At 43.7% G+C, this 18,790-nt stretch overlaps 1 long non-coding RNA gene across 1 annotated transcript; it reads right to left on the bottom strand.

The window, feature by feature from the left end:
• Positions 1-15,048: 15,048 nt before the first annotated feature.
• Positions 15,049-18,784, bottom strand: LOC108448154. Its single transcript, XR_001863946.1, has 2 exons — positions 18,638-18,784; positions 15,049-18,545 (listed from the first exon to the last, which is right to left on the bottom strand). It is a non-coding gene; the product is annotated as an uncharacterized LOC108448154 (long non-coding RNA).
• Between the last annotated feature and the right edge of the window lie 6 nt (positions 18,785-18,790).

Below are 18,790 nucleotides of genomic sequence, written 5' to 3'. Positions count from 1 at the left end.
CGGATTGGCACACACCAGGTTCCTTCTGGCATTGCTTGTGCAGAGCCAAACCAGGAGAGGAACCATGTCTAAACAATACCAGGTGGGTCCAGAAAGCAGAGACACTACATCAGAGAGGGGTTCAGAAGGGAAGAGATGCAAATTCCCCCTGCCTGCACGTGGGGAGTTGGTGCAGCAGGGACTGTCCCGTGCACCCAGGGCAGCGTGGACCTCTGCAGTGGGCATGCAGGGCCAGGTGGGGATGGGGCAGAAGCTGGAGCACTCCCAGAATTGGTGGCCAGCTCTGTGGGCTCTCAGGGCCCTTGATCCTCCCCTGTCGCCCTTGCAGGGATGGCCCTTCACCCATGGAGCAGTGACAGGATGCAGTGGGGATGTCCCTGTGCAGTGCAGTCCCTGGCATGGAGCCTGTCCTTTACCACCACACACAGGCTTCCCTCTGGGAACAGAGACTGATCCTGAAGTTGTTATTTTATTTATTTGTTATAATCCACTTTGTTATTTTATTATATATTGAAGGACTTAACATTTAATAATTTTATCCTTAACATGGTACTGTTCATCTCTGTTCATGATCTCTGGATTTCAAATGAACATGCCCTATGGAGCATGAATTTACATGGAAATTCTTACAAATCTGGGGGGAAGTGCAGACTTTGTGTCTGTGTTCGACTTTCTACTCCAGAAATTTCCCTCAAACATCAATCTGTACAATTCCAGTAAAAAAAATTAGTACCATGACAGATTAATTTTGTTTTAAATGAGACTCTAAGGCCCAAGCTTTAGGATGGAGTCAGCCCTAGATCTTTAAGGTCTCAGTACCTGACATTGTGAGACTAAATCCACATTTACCCCTGCAAGCTTCCCCCCATGCCCTGTCCTGCCCCACACATAGGCACCATCATTAAAAATGCCTTGGCACCAGCAGCCTTCCTCCTCTTCACGGAACAGCCTGGAATACAGAAAATCTCTGCAAAACAAAGTGCACATTTTATTATATAACCTCTAAATTGCAATTTGGAAAACAAACAGCTTCTTTTCTGGCTCCCTAAAGCTACTTTGTCTTACCAAGGTATCTAGTGTTATCTACAGTGTTTGTGTTTTCAATTGCAATGATAGTATGGGATTAATGGAGAAGAATTCCAACCTACAGGTTAGGGAGTAAGCAGGGCAGACCCACCCAGCTTTCCAGGGAAGCTCCACAGAACCTGCAGGAGCCTGATTTTAGAAGTACTGTGAAAGTGAAACCTGATGAACTGGAAGGACAACCAGATTACAACGCAGGCAGGACCAAGATTTTGAATTAAAAGTGTGTATTGGTGCAAAACCAGATAAAAATAACCAAAACCTCTTGATCTGAGGGCTTGCAGAGGAATAATGTCTTTCTAAGGTATGCTTTTATAAGCATTAAACAGTTTTTGGCACTTGTAATAATCGCAAGGTCCAAAAAAATGAAGGTAGAAAATTGCTTTTTTCTGGGAAAGAGCACTGTTAATATTGAAATCATTAAAGAAGCCAAATTATGTGAAGGGCGTCTTTATTCCTCTTTGGCACATCATGACTTCACTTCGATCAATGCAAGCTACGTCTCCACATTTTTTTTTTGTCTAAACCAGCTTTGATCAACTCAATTGAAAAAATTTCTCCAGGCTTCTTCAGTAGTAAGGATGTGTGCACTAGGCTGGTCGCTGGCGACCTGTCCTTATCCACATGACCTTTATGATGAAGAAATAAGATTTAGAGATGAAATTTTTAGATGAAGAAACAGCATTCAGATCTCAGTGGATCAGCAAAGGGACGTGGTTGTGAGTTGCTGCCTGTCACTGGAGCTGCTGGGTTTATTCCAGCCAGTGGCATGGGGTGCCTGCTCCTTCATGTAGCCACTGGCAAAATGTGGGAGCTTCATTCCTTTTGGAGGGGAGATCCATAAAGAAAGGACTGATGGAAGTTCTTTCCGTGACTGTGGGCTGAGCAGGCTGGGTCCAGCCAGGTTGGGCAGCCCAGGGAAGGAGGGCAGGTGTCAGAGGCTGCTGTTTGTTGGGAGCAGCACCAGGGAAGAGAGAGATGGGCTTGTAACGGGGACCAGAGGGGATTCAACAGGAACAAAACCCCACCTGCTTTAAAGGGGTGGGTAGAGAGGAGGTTTAGCTTGGTTTTAATCTCCTCCTTGAGCTGTTGATTCCTCATTTCCCTCCCTAATTCCTCTCCCCAGTGGGAGCAGGATACCTCATGTCCGGGTGGCTGCAGCTTTCCCTCCCACCTGCCCCGGGCAAAGCAGAGAGGAAGCAGGGAAGGACACAGGAGACATAAAAACGCTCTGGCATGCACATAGAGTAAATCAGGGTGTTAGACAAAACCTCTGCTCTCAGCTAACGAATGTTTCAAAGGAAAGCATTTCAAACGCTGGGAGAGGTTGTGCAGTTAGCTGGTGATGCAATTACATGGCTGTAAGCTGAAGAAACTCTTTCAATGTGGCACATATTAAACCTTTCAGAGGTAGTGCTTTGATTTTTAATTTTACGCTGTTGGCAGGCAATCAGGGTCTTTAATAGTACGGGGGCCAGAGGGAAAATGTTTCAAAACAGCGAGGATCTTATCATAGTGTGCAATTAATGAATAATTATTAAAAACCAGAAATAGCTGGAAGAGCAGGCAAGAGCTGGCAATGCAATTCTCTGGTTTCAGGCCTATAATGAAATCTCAAGAGAGGGAAGTATGATATGCAGTTTTGTGCAATTAAAGCTGGGATTTTTCCCCCCTAGTTAAAAGGTCAGTGATCTTGAAAAGTATACCTGTCACTCAGGTTTGTTTTTCAGTCTTTTAATTGTGGTGGTAAAGCATTAACATATAACAAATATGGATACATTCTTCTGCAAACGATGGATTTTTGGGGTTCTTTCTTTTAAACAGTAAGATTTTGATTATTTAAAAAAAAAGAAGTTTGAAAAGGAGATTGTCAGCATAGTCTGAATGTGTTAATCTTGGGAAAGGGCTGAAGTAATGCTCTACCATTGCTCTGGCTGGTAAATTTGTCCACGAAGACAGAAGAGATGACAAAAAAAGATTCCATGAGGACATTAGATGCTCTGTCACAGGACAGCGCTTTCTCTGTAATGCTGAGGAAATTTCTTAACACCTGTGGTATGTTCCTATTTCAAATCCACTTTTAAAAGAACAACCAAAAGGTGCAGCTATCACTGTGTGTTACCACTGGTCTTGTTTTTCTAATCAAAAGTGAGCTTAGAGTTTGCATTTTCACTTGAGGAGTATAGGACCTTCCTGCTTGGAAGTGGGAAAAACTGCTTTGCTTTTAAAGCTGCATAACAAACCTAATAGTTCAATGTGCAACGCTCATGTTTTGCCACTGGAATCCATTAGCTTGTGGCACAGCAAGAGGGCTCTGCCATGCAGACTTGAAGATGCATTTGCTTGAACAGCCTCTTCTTTTGAGTACTGAACCGCATTTGCTCACTGCTGTTTCATTATACATGAATTAAACGCAGAAAAAGTTATTTACAGCTCTCAGGCATTTCTACACACAGTGCTGAGAGGGGTTTTTTCATTAGCTGTGAGCTAGAGCAGCTTGAATCATGTGTTTATGTGTATGTGTGAGTGTGTGTGTGCTTCCTGGCTGCTCTCACCCTGCGTTCCTGTCCCTGATGTCACCCTGTGGGACTGGCACCCTGCAGGGGTGTAAGACGTGGCACCCTCCTGAGCAGTGCCTGTGCTCTGGTGCCTGACTGCTATTGACAAAAACAGACTGTGAACGACGCCGACGCCGAGCCGTGCTGAAAGGGGGAAAAACTCTCTTGGTTGCTTGGAAGGCTTTCTGGCTTGAGCACACTTTCGCATATTTATTTAGACACTTTGCCACAGAGCATGGCAGCTCTGAAGAACTTCACGAGCTAGGAAGTGCTTCTTGAGGAACAATGAGATTTCCCAGACACATTGCACTGGAAACCAATGGTACTCTGTCAGGGGGGATGCCAAGTTGGCTGGTGGAGGCAAGTGAAACCCGGCACAAATGAGAGGTGGCATTTTCTTGAAACTGTTTCTATGAGACAGAAGTTGATCCTCAGCACTGAGCCTGGTTTCTTTGTGCTGGTGTTTTGTTTTCTGGCCTCGGTGTTTTATTCTGCTTTAGTTTTCTCCCAACTCTGATGCCCCCTCGTTTCTCCAGGATGTTGTTAATATGGTGTAAGTGTGTGAGAGAGACGCCCAGACCCCTGTCCTGGCTGGGGGACAGGAAGCTCCCAGGAGATGTAGGAGAGGGCATCCTTGCTGAGCTTTGCTAGCCAGCACTGCAGGAAGCTGATCCTCTGAATGGACAACTGCAGACATTAGAAAATGGTCCTTTCTTTGGGCAGAGATTTAGCAGTCCCTGTCTCTATTCCCAGGCAGGGTGGATGGGTGGGTGCAGCAGGGTTCCCATGAGGTGGGTGCCCATGAGGGCTGAGGTACCAAATGGGAGCCGTGTGTGCTCCAGTCCCCACATCACTCTGGTTTTGGGAATAGTCCCCACAGTGTCAGCAGCTCCTCCTCATCCCAGGGAACTTCTCTGAGTTCTTTTCTTCCTGAGACACCTCCTGAAGGCAGCAGCTTTTTTTGCTCCTTCTCGCTTTAAAGCTTGGAGGCAGAGTGTGCACCAGTGAGTTTGTTATGGTGTTGTACCCGCCTGCAGCTCCTGTCATCAATGGATAATCTTGCTGGATCTGCTGGAATGCAGTGCCAGCTCAGCAAGCTCCAAGGAGCTCTCGGGTAAAGTGCTCTCCATATTGAGACCATTGTTGGCAGCTTATCCCTTGATTTATCTCCTGTTTCCAGGTGTGGAACTAGAGGTGAGCTGTCATTGTAAATCACTAATTCAAGCAGAGTGAGTGAGCAGAGCACAGTTTGCATATTTCAATACCACTTAATTAAAAAAAAAACAAACCTTGTTCTGTACAAATGTACAGTGCAGATCTTTTCTCTTAGTGCTTCAGATGGGTAAAATGTTCTTTTGAGTCCCACATGTCTAACACTGCTGCTCATCTTGTTACAACAGACTTTTAATTTTGTCCCTGGGACCAGATTGGGAAGGAGCTTTTTTTAAAGCCCAACCCAGTATGTGTCTCAATCTGGGAAAGAATCCCTGCCTGCTGCTGGCACAAACACCAGCACTGACACCTCTTAACCCAGCTTTGAGCCTGCTGACCATACTTATTTATTTTTTAATTAAAAGAGGCCTTTTGTCCTTGGTAATTGCATAACTGCCCTTTTATGTCCCAGTAGTCCTAGATGAGGTTGAGCTGTGTGTCTTCCCTAAAGGTGTTCTCATTTGACTCTTGCTCAAAACCCGCTTCCAACTGCAAATTGTGCTTTTGCATGACTACACCTTCTGCTCTACCCACCCCTTATTTCCTTCAGCCACCTCCATGAAAAACAGACTCATTTACTGGATCAGTGGGAATAACATTTTCTTGCGGCATGCTGCTTCGAAAAAATAAGAGATTCTTGATACAATCACTGCCTTCAACCCTCCTCTCTTACCATCCCCTCTTCCCTTCCTCCATTACCCTTTATGCTCCTGCTGCACTGCTGGATGGCTGCACATCCAGCATTTGCATCATGTCCCTCCCTCTGCTCTTCATCTTGCCAGCCTAAATTGCTCCAGCAACCTCATAACTTTGGTCTGCAATCATTTTGCTCCAGTAGCTCATGGCAGTGCACAAACCAAACTCTCCCTTTCTTTTCAGCCAGGGCTGGCTCCTGGTGTGCTGATCTCAGAGTAACTCTGATGCTGAGAGGTTTTTGAGGAGCCAGGTGCACCAAAAGGCAGCTAAAAATTAAAGCTGGAAGAGAGAACATCCCTCTTGAGACACCATCCAGTGTTTTTTTTCTTTCAGCACTAGCCAGTTGCTATTTAAACACAAAGCTATAAAACCACTGTCCCATTATAAAAAGAAATATCCTAAAAAAAAAAAAAAAACCAACCAGCAAACAAACGAATAAACAGTAACACCATCTTTTGATTTATTGGTGTGGTTTTTTTTTTTCCAAACATGATTTCTAGCAGGCCTTTCTAGTGTGGCTCAAGAAATTGCATTGTACGTATGATTTTCTCGTTCAGATCAATTTGCTAAATTTTCATTTAGTTTCAAAATGGTTCATTTTGTTGAGGCTTCATTTTGTTTAGACCAGCAACTCAAGAGGTTTCCTGTAGCTTAGAGAGATTGCTTTTGAATTGGTACATTATTCAGCTATGAATTGTTTCTTTAGTATATGAGCAGCTGAGTGTGGATTTTATTACAAATATGAATTTCAGTGCAGAACAACTACTATTTTTGCCAAATAAAGAATGTAAAATTAAGCACAGGTCTTCATACTATGCTGAGATGCTTTTCCACACTGTGTGCATTGGGTGTTTTTTTAAGTACTTAGCAAAAAACTCCTATAGGACAGGGTAATATGATTGACTGCAAACACAGTTTTAAAAATAATACAGCTTAATGTGGAGACGTGGATACAGCAATAAGAACTGAAATAATTTTCTTATTATTTGGAGAGGCAAGTAAGTACATTTTGGTTTTTGTGATCAGCTACTAATTAAACAGGTTTTCAGCTGCCTGCAGCACCTGATCCTGTTGTGAAGTTCCAAGTGAGTGTAGCAGGATTTCTGCAATCACTGAGGTAATGAGGTGGCTCAGGGCAGCAGAGCAAGTGCAATCCCAGTGTTACGCACCAGCCTTTTAAAATATGGTTTTCCTCTGTGTTGTTTCTTGTTGTTTACCAGGGTACATGATTGCTTTTACCTACCTGGAATTAGTTTCCATCTCTGCAGGATTTTTTGTCCAGTATATTAACTTGGGTATATGGAAAGCAGTAGGAAAGAAGTGCCTGGGTTTTGAAGATGCTGTCTCTGGATTTAGGGAGATGCTGTAGGAGGAATATTCTTGTAGCAAATCAGGTGACATTGTTTACTTGGTGCTTGGGGTAAATTAGAGGCCCTTTTGTGTTCCAGCTACCTTAGTAAAGAGATGGGGGATCCCATCTGTGCCCCAAAGCAGATCTCCTGCTCTGTTATGCTCTAAAAAGTTTAATGGTGCAGCTGTCAAAGAGTTTTCCCTGACTTCAGAGGTGAGAGGCAGGGTTTGGAAGGGCATCCTGCCACCCTCTCACAGCTGCCCAGGGGTCATTGGAGCACCAAGTCCTGGCTCTTGGCTCTCTGACTTCAAGAAGAGTCCATTTTTGCTCTGATGTCATAGAAAGGAGCTGCTTGTGCTTTGCTGTGTGACTTATTGGTCAAAGTTTATTGCCATATGGGAAGATGATTTAGACTTTTTGGTTTAATCTCTTGAATACTTTAAGAAAAATTAGCTCTATTACCTCTTGGGAGTTAGAGTTTCACTCACTAGTAGGTAGAAACCTTACAAAGTTCAAAAGAAGGTATTTGAAAATCTCTTCCCAAAATGTCCTAGTTGATAGGTCTGAGTAGAAAAACTAATTTCAAAGGAAGAGACCATTCTGGAAAGAGGATGAGAAGCGAAAGTCCAGTGGATATGGCTGTGTTAACAGCGGCAGAACAGCTACTTAATTACATAGCAATGTCAGAAGCAATGGGATTATCTATTTCTGTCATGGTCTGGGTCAAACTGAAGACCAACAGTTGAACTTAAAGTGCTATATAAATGCATAAGAAAGTTCCCAAATGCTTATAATCACCCTCTCAGTTCCTGTGAATTCTGATATTTGATGATCTTCTTTCTCTCTTTCACAGTCGTATTTTTATTATATGTGAAAGGGTTATTGTAAAAGTCTTTTCTCTTCACAGTGGTCCTGTGTCCCACAGCTGGAACCAGCTGCATGAGGCTGGAGAAAGAAATTTATTTTGTAATTTACAGCAGGGTAGATTTAGTCCTTGCTAAAATCCTTTGCATCTTCACTGTGTTCCAGAAAACGCCATCTTTATCACCAGATTCCAGAATATACATTAAAAATGGAATAATGAAATACCTTGCTACGTCTTGATTCTTCCTCTTTGTTCATAGGGTTTCCTCCAAAAAGCACTGGTTCCTTCATTTTCTCCAAGAGAGGGGTAGAGCAAGCTGTTGTGTACTTGGAGCTCAAGCTTAATTAGTTTTCTCAGGTCTGCAGTAATATCTTATAGTTCTCAGTGTTTCTTGGAAAGGTGCTACAAAAGATAGAAAGAGCTGCATGCTCCAATTCCACCTGGAATATTTTGGTTAGCTGTGGATTCACCTCAAGGAAATCAAAGAGAGTTAAAAAGCCAGAAAAAGGTACCCTGTACAGCTTGGATAAGGAAAGGAGCACTCACTGGTTTTTTCCAAAGGTAAAAATCATTATAAGGGAGATTATTTCAAATAAATTATATACACCAAAATGAGCTGACATCTTTTGCTGTAACTGAGATGCAAGGCTGAGATTGTGTTTGTGGAGAAGAGGAGGAAGGGCTGGCTGACGTTTGCTCTGAGCTGCCCACCTGAGACAATTTGGAGTCCCCAGCAGCTTCTGGAAGCAAAGTGTAAATATCACAGCACAGACAGCAGGCTCCCAAACCAAATGGTGTCTGTGTTCTGGGTGAATCCATGCCCAAGTGTTTACCTGAATGCCATTTGCAGAGCACATTTGCCTTTTAACCTGGTACGGGAGACTTTGAATTCAGCTGCTGCCAAGGCTGTGGTGAGGGAGAAGAACACTCTTTATCTTGTATATGTATATCTTGAAAAGGCTTGAGAAAGGAGGTTTTGACAGATTTGCACTCACTACAATTCTCTGGACAGCTCCAAAATGTAAATAAAAGGAGATTCAGGTGTTAGCAGAGACGAAACTTAATCAAAATACTACAGCTCCCTGAGTAGCCTTCTCGGAGGGAAGCTGCAAACAAGCGCTGTTTGCCTGGGACAGTTTTCTTAGAGTGATTTCAAAGAGCTTTGCCCTACCCAGGGGTTTGATCCAAATAATCAAAGGTTAGGCCTAATTTAGAAAATAAAGCTGCCTTGTTGCTTAGCATTTACTTTATGTTTCCCCCATTGACATGATAGCCAGGACACAATGCAAAGAGTCAGACTGGAATTCAGCCTTTGTTCATCTGCAGGGCCGGGATTGCCACTGGAGATGGCTGAACCAGAGATTCCTCCTCTCCCCACCCTTTCCAAAAGACACCCATCTGCCACACCAAACACCTCATTCCTCACCATCCTCCAGGTTATGATGGTCCCCGTTCTCAGGGACAGAGGACAACAGTGGCCTTCAGTCTCAGAGCTGAGCCCCTGAGCTGTCAGCCTCATGCCAGTGGTGCCACAGGTGCCTTGTGAATTTCTGCTCTTTCATTCCCTGGCTCCTGCTTCCTGTTGCAGATTTTGGTTGGTGGAATTTGGATAACTACACATAATTTTGATGGCAATTTGCTTTGGTTTCTCTTCTCACTTAGGCTGCTGAACATAAACTCCAGTTGCATTTGTTTTTTAAAGCAGCTGGCAAGCATGGTCGTGCTACCATTTGTGCATCAATAATTCCATTTTCATCTCACTTGCTAAAATACAGCAAGTATTATTCACTTGCAGATTTTTTTGTACAAAAATCTGACTTGTTTATTGATAATGCATCTCTCATTTAGGAAGAGTTCTGCTGATCCCCCCATGATTATCAGTTCCATATAACATATAGTTAAAGCTTGTCTTTCTGGCAGAGCTCACAAGTATCTGATGTATCTGCCGAGCTAATACAGTGTCGTTCTGCATTTGTATTCTGCAGTTGATTGTTCAATGATATAGATGAGCTGTTTAATGTTGCAACGGCTCATTTTGTAATGTAAAAACAAAAAAAACCTCTCAATTCCAGATTGTGTTTGCTAGTTAGAATGCAGAATTTAAACGAGATTTATATGGAAGATGTATTTTTCCCATTGTTTCGCCAATGCAGAAGGAAAACAGGTCTTCACTCTTTCTAAAAGAAAATCAAAGCAACCATGGTAAGAATTTGTTTTGCAAGGAAGAAACATCAATGAAAACTAAACCTCTTCCCTTCTACACATTTCAGTCCATATTAGTGATTTTTAAAAATACTTTCTCAATTCAGAAATAACAGTTTCCAATAAGTGTGTCTTTTCTGACAGCTGGAATGTTAAAATTTCTAAAAAGGAGCACTTTAAAATATATTTCTTTTACCCTGGTATGTCTTCTGATGCTGAGTCTATGAATATTTCCACAACATTCTTGATTTTCTTTTCGCCCAAGTACCCTGATTTTAAAGGGACTTATATTTTCCTGGAGAATTGTGCTCGTGAATGGCAATGAATGGCTCAAAAGCAGATGCTGGATTTTGTCTTTTATTGACAAACTGCACGAGATTGGCACTTGAATAAACAGCCAGCCCTCACTTCAAATGCCAAGTTGGTATTTATTGTACATTCATGACTGTTTACCCACCTTTGTGAGGCAAAGCACCCAAGAGGACAAGGGAGCATAGGGAATTCTGCTGGTTTTTATGTCTGGGGGCAGCCTTGGCTCTGTTCAGAGAGCTGGGGTCCCAGGCAAAGTGCTGTGGGGTGTTGGTGAGTGACCTGAAAGACAAACCCACACTCAGGGTCTCCCCATGTCGCGGGGGTGCAGCCTCAGCACTGAATTATCTGGTTTCACTATCGTAGATTAATCATCATCTCTGTGCACAGTCGTGCACATTTAGGACTGAATTACAGCTGATGAGGAGTGCTAAGATGGAGTTTGATATTTTAAGATTAATGCTGAAGAGCAAGATAAACCTCCAGTGCCGAGTCTATCCTGAAGCTGCTGGCATTGGCTCCACCGGACTTGGGGGAACGTTCTGGCAGCTTCTCACAGAAGCCACCTCCACAGCCCCCCACAACCAACCCCTTGACATGCAAACCCAACAGAGAGAATTAAAACTAACATGAAACCTTCTGGTACTCTATGAGCAGGTCTGGTTTTTAAAAGCATACCAACACTTTAATCACTACTTCTCAAAACATCTGCTGACATTCAGTAACGATACTCCTGTCACAAAACTTTTTCAAGTGTTTCTGGGTTTTTACTAGTGTTTGTACTGCAGAATGACAGTATTTAAAAATATTTGAGAAGCAAAACTTGACCCTGCTAGGAACTGATGATAATTGTCAGACATTTTAAATTGCTAAGAAGTAAAACTGTTAACACTTGTGTCCTCACTAATTATGTTCTGCATATCTGTGTTCCCCTGGCAACTTCTGGTGCCTCTGGTACCAGTCTAACTAATGGCTGTGGGCTGTTAGATGATGGTACAAAGCAAAAATAGCTTATTCTTCTGAAGAGAAATGCTTGCCAGTGCTTTTGGAGAAGTGTGTGATGGGATCCCCCTAAGTTGTTATGTTTCAATGCTGCAGAGTCAGAAAAGATTTTGCTGTAGTTGTTTCAGCTCCATGTAAATCTCTCATAATATTCTTTAAGGGCAGTGTTCACGTTTCTCAACCGAATGTGCAGCTATCAGCAGCTATCATCATCACTCTGCAAGGAAGCTCAGGTGTTCTTCTGGGCTTGTTCCTTCAGCACTGGTTTCTACTAAAGGTCAGGTTGCTGGAAACACAAAATTGGCCTCACCCTTTGCCATTGAGTCACTGATGGGGTACTGCTGTGCTGAAGCAGCCCAGAGCAGCTCTGTGTTGCCAGTCAAGAGAAGAAATGTGTGTGGTAGGGCAGGGAGGACCTGAATGGAGCAAACATTCGGGTGGTGCTGGGGTTTTATCCAGCGAGAGGGATTGTGGGCATGTTTTTGTATCCCTGGTTTGACTCACTGACACCACACTTGGCCAGAACCTCTGAGAAGCCAGTTTGGTCTCAGTGATCTCATGGCACTCTTAAGGGTATTTGAGGCGGGGGAGTTAGTCCAATCCAAAGGAGAAGATGTTCATATTGGATTCTGCAGCATCTGCTGGGCCTCAGGGATGATTTACGTAGTCACCTGTGAAATGAAGTGTCAAAAGCAGCAGCAAATGATTTTCTGATGCCATGGGACAAATATTTGTGTGAAATTCTTCTTCATATGCCTGACAGCTCCAGTTATCTACAGAAGCTTTAAATAAAATAAAAAATAAACTCCCTGTGTTGTCACTGCCCCACAATTGAACACTTTGCTGTTTTGAGCAGAGAAAGGCCACTTACGGGAGGAATTCGTGCATCACTTTAGCATTTGGGATTTAGTGAGACTCCTAATGGTGGCTTCAGTTGGAAGAAAGACAACTTTATGTGCAACAGAACAGCAATACAGTTATTAAAATCTTGCAGGTTTGGTTCATTTATTGCCCCAAGAGGCAGCTAGTTTTTCCTCAATGCCTTTCATTTATTGCACTGGTTCAGGGGACAGCACTGTCCTGTCACCCAAGCATGCTCGCTAATGGGACGCGGCCTCTCTGCACAGCACCCTTGAAGCTGGAAAGAGCATAACGAGCATGAGATGGACCCAAATGCCTCTGAAGGCTGTGGGAATTGCTGGTCCATTGGTTTTTTGCTGGAAGCTGTTGATTGGATGTACATGGAGCTGTTTTTCAGCCATTTGTCCCAGGCCATACGCTTAATCCTTCCAGCAGTATTTACAACAATAACGAGTTTGTTGCTGGCTTCTGTTCAGTTCAAACCCATTCTGAGAAGGGCTGTGGGATGTTTGCCACATCTCACTGTGAATACTTGGAGATTTTGCTGCCTGTGCTGGTGACAAAATTGTTGTCTCCCTCTCTCCTTTGCCCCTGTTTCGGTGCAGTACCAGCAGAGGCAGTGGCAGGGGTTTGACCTCAGTTTTGCTTTGCCAGTGGCACCCGTGTATGTGGTCTGTAAGTGAGAGGGCTCCACAGCAAAGGCAGCGAGTTGCTGATGTGCAGCCATGAGGAAACTCCTGTTCTCTGAGGAGGCTGCACAAAACAGTCAGCCCAGATCCACTGTCAGAGCCCAAAGGGAGCCTGAGGGTCTCCCTGGTGGTTAGAAAAACAGAACGGGAAATCCCTGGGAGATAGACACTGGCCATATCTTCTCATTTTTTCTCCCTGTAGTTCCTGCCTGAGTAGTGCTAGTTTACTTATTGCCTTCTTCCCCTACAGAGAAGCATTTTTGAGAGACAAATCTGTGATTCTGAAAATTGAGGGTAAAAAGAAGAGAATTGCTGAATAACTTGAGCTTATACAGAATGCATGTAGCAATGCATGTATTGACTTGTTTCAGTGAATATCAAAATTTATTGTCCTTTGAACTAAATATTGACATGGACAAAGCAATATCAATATTTATCTCTCAGGTTAATACATCTTATATTCGCCTCAACATACATCAATATGTGCTTATTATTACTATAATGTTTGTCCTTCAGCAGAAGAAACTTGCATGTGGTTGAGAGGGGCAAGGGAGAAGTTTGTATTAGTATTCTTTTCCTGTTTTTAATCTTCATCAGAAGTTTATCCTGCCCGTGGAGCACAGTGCAGCCCTCATTCAAGCAAAACCCTTACTGATGGTTGTGACGTTGTGCACTGAATACCGATTGAGAGAAGGGGTTTTGGGAAATGGGAGATTAATGGTCATGAGTACACTCATAAGGGCAGTGAAACCACCCCTTCTGTTTTATAGACATGGTGGTGCTCCCTGCAGTGACTCTGTAACCAAGATCTGTGTCACTGCCCACATGAACGGGGGCACAGAGCATGGGACATGAGGGATGAGACCTTGATCTGAGACCCAGCTGTGAATCACTGCCTACAAAAGGATGCTGCAAGTGTTGGACAGGGGCACACGGGTAGGAACCCTGTGGTAGGCTGATCTCACGCCTGTGTGACGTATGGCACTGTGTCTGTGGGCCAGCTGGAGTTGGATTTGTGGGCACTCTGGTGCCATAGAGAACGCAGCAGCCTGCTTGGGCCTTCTACGCTCGTGTGTGGGCAAGCAGAGTGTGGCCACTTCTCTGTGTCTGGAGGACTATCGCTCAGATCTGTCCCATTGCCTTTTTTTTCCTTACTCTGGATCTTAGAGAACAAGGCAGAGGTTTCCTAGAGAGATGATGACAGGCTGCACAAAAAGGATGCAGGCATGACAGCACTGAATATCACAAGATTAATTTAGGATATACAAAGGCCTTTTAGCACATGATTTGTGCTATACAGACCCTTTTAAGTGGAGATACCAGCTCTGGCAGAAACATTGCAATTTCCACAGAAGCCTTGAAGAGACACTGCAGTTCCTCTGTGGATCCTGCTTTTAAACCTCCTGAACTTAAACCCAAGGGAGATGATGGGGGAGGCAATGATGAGACTGGGAGCAGAAGTAAAAGGTGTGTTCCTGCCTCCCACCCTCTGCACACCCTTCTGCTCATCAACAGCTCGTTACTGTTGGTCAGAGATAGAGAGGAGGTCGAGTCACTTTTTGGACACCAGATACTCACCAGGAGCTGTTAAAAGCTGCAGGCTTGGATCTGAAATTCTGCCCAGCTGCTTGAGGACCAGAGAAACTGATCCAAACTCTCACCTGTCAGAAGCAGAACCAGTAGGAGAACCTTGAGACTGGAGGGCATGGAAGACAGTCCCCTCCTTGAGCTGGTGCTCCAGCGTCCCTCAGTTTTCCGTGCTGAGGCAGAGCAGCCTGCAGTGCCGAGGGCCAGCAGCCATTCGGGCATCAGCCTGCCTGGTTTCTTTGCTGCATTAGAAGAAGCCAGACTTGCAGCAATGAAAGTAACAGCTGTTTGTAAACTGACATTTCAATGACAATTGTCAGGAGACAGCAAGCATATGGCAGCTGCCTCCTCACTTGCAGGGAGCTGCAGCAGCAGAGGCATGGAGCAGCTGCAGATGCTGGAAGATGGTGCTGCATTGATCTGCAGTTGGGAAGGTCATCTTAGTGATTGAAGACTGCATTTCATGCCTTGACTCTTCTTGGAAGCTAGAAAGAAAATAAACTAGTGCCTTATGTCCTTATTTCTAGCAAAAAGCAAGATTTTTGTCCTTGTTACAACAACAAATATAACACAAATACAGGCCAAACCCCACCTCCTGAAAGTAACGTTCTTAATTAGTACTTCAGTCTTTGCTTTTTTTTTTTTTTTTTACTTCTCCTGAGTTAGTAGTGGCTGATATTGAGACCACTGAGACCCTGGTTAGTGGCAAGGTATCTTTGCTCATGTTTTCAAAGCCATTTGTAGCAGAATCCAATAGGAACCAAGTGCTTTCCTTATGATTAGCATTGCTTTATGATGGTAAACTTAATAATTGAGGGTGGTGATGTTTTCCTCTGTTGGGACTTCTTCACACCTCTGATGCACTGCTTGAGGACTTTGTGACTAAGCATTAGTGTCATGTTGTGCCTTTGAGTATAGTCAGGCCAAGTACACAAAAGCTAAAAAAAGCTCTTCCTCTGGACCAACTGCATTTCTGCCTGCACTTGACTCACAGCTCAGTAACCATATGCTCATATTCCACTGACAATTGCCACTTAAATGTCATTTTACAAGCAGATGCTGAGAGCCCGCCTTTGTGTCATTAATTTAATCACAGAGAGGCAAAGTTTGAGGTCTAACCCTTTGGGCTGACTGGAACAGAGCAGCAGCAGCAGCAGCAGTCTGGCAGACCTTGACCCATGAGGATGGTCAGGGTTAAGTGCACAGGCAAAGGATTGTGTACCTGAGGTCACCAACAGCCTCAGCTAAGGGGCTGTGGCAGCCAAAGAAAAGCTGTTCTTGGCACTGTCTGGTGGCAATTATGATCTTGTTGACAATTTCAGGCTTTTTGGAACTGCTGGCAGTGGCCAGGATAGAGGAAAAACACTGGGTTATCAAAGGAGACAGATTTAAGTGCTCAGCTGCAGAAGAAAAAGGCAAAAATCTATTCAGTAGAAGAATAAGGGGAAGGGTGGAGAAGGAAGCCCTCTCTACCAGACATCTGCACATATTCAAAATCCTTCCCAATAAAGTTTATAATGAATTTAATTTAGTCTCCTATGGCCCAGAGGAATGTTCTGAGTAATAAAAATGTATTGCTAAGGGACAGATGAGTGCCAAACTCCTATTCTCTGCCAGCAATGAATATTTATACTATTGGCATTTAAATGCTAGGTTTATTTTACTACATAAATGATCCTTTGTCACATATTAAGATTAATACTGTGAGATTGACTTCTGAGAAGTTAGAATAATGATTCCTGAATTTAAAGTGGTGTTAAATTTGTATGTTTTATTTGTAAAGAGGCTTGGGCTGGGGGTTTTTTTCCCATTAAAATAGTAGTTGGATGTGGTAATTCCTATTTTGGGGTAAACTCTTTTGTGGCTTGTTTATGGCTTAGCTTTTTAATGTAGTTTTAGTCAAGGATCTTTTCATCTCGTTTTGTTTGTTACCTTGAAATATCTAAATCAATGTTAAATGAATTCTAAGCTCCTGTCCTTACTTAAAGGTTGAGATGTACTCACTTACAGAAACGAACATAAGGGCTCCTGGCTTCTGCTGGTGTTTTTATAAAACCCTTCTGATGATTAAACTGGAATGATTCAAATGCGAGCTGGAAATTTCAAGCACCAGTGATGTAGGTTGCAGAACCACAGCATTACTTTGTTTATAAACACTGTTATTCCATGGAAGATAAAGCTCTGCTCTGTGTCACTTCCATGCAGTGGTCAGGAAAATGGGGGGGAAAAAAAGCAGAGCTAGTGATCCTTTTCCCTTTAATAAGAAGGAGTGGAAGACAAAGTCAGATATGAGCTGAAATGTGAAGAATGATTCCTATCAGACAGAAAGCTCAAGGGAAAAATACATCAGTGCTGGTGTAAGATGCAGTGTGGTTTACATTCAAGCTGGTTAAGGCTGTTTAAGCACCTCTGGCACATTGCAGTACAACACAAACTCCTCGAGCCTGTGCCCAAGTTCAAACTGACAGCAGCAGTGCTGAGCATGGAGGCTTCCCAAGGTGCTCTTCTGCTGCTCTTCCATTTACTCCACACTGCCATGCCTAGTGTGAAAGTTGGAAAAAATATTGTGAGTCTGTCAGCATGTTTATTTGCATGGTGCATCTCCTTTGAGTCAACAAGCATCTTTTCAAAGTGTGAAAATGAACAATTAGTCATCCCTGGAAAACAACAGTTTTGCAGACGTCTCCTCCCGCCCCCCAAAAGACAAACCTCACTGTGCTGCACAAGGGCACAAGCAGCTCATTTTTCACTCGCTGTACACACTACCAAATATTCAGTTCTCCAGAACAAAAGTGTCTGAAGCATATAAGGGGGTATCTTAAGCACTTGGCAGTTTGAATTAAAAAGAAAGGTCAATGCCAAGGAATTCAGATAGAAGCAAAAAAAAATCAGACATCTCAAAGCACTGCAGTTGGGATTTAAAACTGAATGCACACATTGTTTGCTCACAGTTTTTCACAGCAGCATTCATAATTTAGGAAACTATTAATCAGCATGATGAAGTATCCTGTTTCTAACCAGGAACAAAAAAATTACACAATACTGCTTATTTTCTTCTCACTTGAAAGAGACCTTCTGGCAAAATTTGACGACAATTCCACAGATTTGGGCTTGTGAACTTTGTGTTTAAGTTGCACCAGATAAAAAGCCCCAGCAAAGCAACAGAATCCTTCCACTGCCTTTTTATGAGGCTCATGACAAGTCACTGCTCAGGGGGCCTTATTTTCTTTTGGCCTGTGCCAGAACTGCTACCCTGTAGTTGTTAAGCTGACAGGAGGAAAAAAGCACTGAAAGCTACAAACATTTGCAGGATTCATGCAAAATTCAGATCAATTTTTGACAGAGGCAGAGCAGGTACTGAAAATTGAGGCAAGGAGGCAGGGGAAAAGCAGGGTAGCAAGCAAAGGGGCAGGGAGGAGACTGTGGGACTGAGAGCAAGGAGACAGTGGCTGAAGAGAGTTCTGCTGGGCAAAGAACTGAAAATGGCAAAGATAACACATTTACTGTTGGCTTGCCAACAACAGCCCTCCAGGGCTCCTAATCCAGTGCTGTAGGTTTAAGATCTGCTACTTCCCCATCACACCAAAGTAACTGCGACATTAAGTGATTGCAGAAGCAAGGGATCCAAAGGACAGCTTTTATTTGGTAGCTCATTCAGGGAGATAATAAATTCGTTAAAGTAAGTATCCCTTTCATGAAAAAAATTAATTTTTATTTTTTTTAAAAAAAGGCATTTCATAATTTTTCTTTGCTTGGGGGTACTGGTGGCAAGAACTTGGACATACCTTGATGAAATTTCAAAGTTATGAAAAATCTTTCTTCTATATTCTGCCTCCCTTCCCTGCTACATTCACTAATGAAGTACCATTTTCCTGGCTTCAAAAACCCGCGTGCGCTATTTCAGAACGGCATTGCTGCAGTGACCTGTTCAGTGGGGGCAATCTGGCTCAGCCTAGAGGGGTAAGAATTAAACAGCTTCTGTGCTGCTGTGGAGAGCAGAGGTCAGGCATTGGATGAGGTTAACGAGGTAACACAGAGTGAGAGCTGCCCTGCCAGCACACTCCCTGCCGCAGGGAAGCAGCCAGCCTGCAACTTCTGCTCCCTCCAAGCGTTTGCGTAAGGCACGGCTCCTGCAAAGAGAGAAACACAGAGGGGACAGTAAGCTGGAGGCTGCATTGTGTGCCTGGCGGGGGGGAGCAGCAGGAGGAGTGACTTTGTGTACCTGGGATGTCACACGAGGTGTCAGGATTTCCAGTGCTGACACACAGGAGCAGCAGAGGATGCCACTGAGGAGCCAGGTGCCTTGCTCCTGCTCCATCCCCTGCCTGGGAACAGCCAGGTGAAGGAACTGACATGTTCCTGCAGGGCTGCTGCT

Source organism: Corvus brachyrhynchos, unplaced genomic scaffold (genome assembly GCF_000691975.1).
Source record: "Corvus brachyrhynchos isolate BGI_N302 unplaced genomic scaffold, ASM69197v1 scaffold126, whole genome shotgun sequence".
Taxonomy (NCBI): domain Eukaryota; kingdom Metazoa; phylum Chordata; class Aves; order Passeriformes; family Corvidae; genus Corvus; species Corvus brachyrhynchos.
This window is presented reverse-complemented; position numbering and strand designations above follow the sequence as displayed.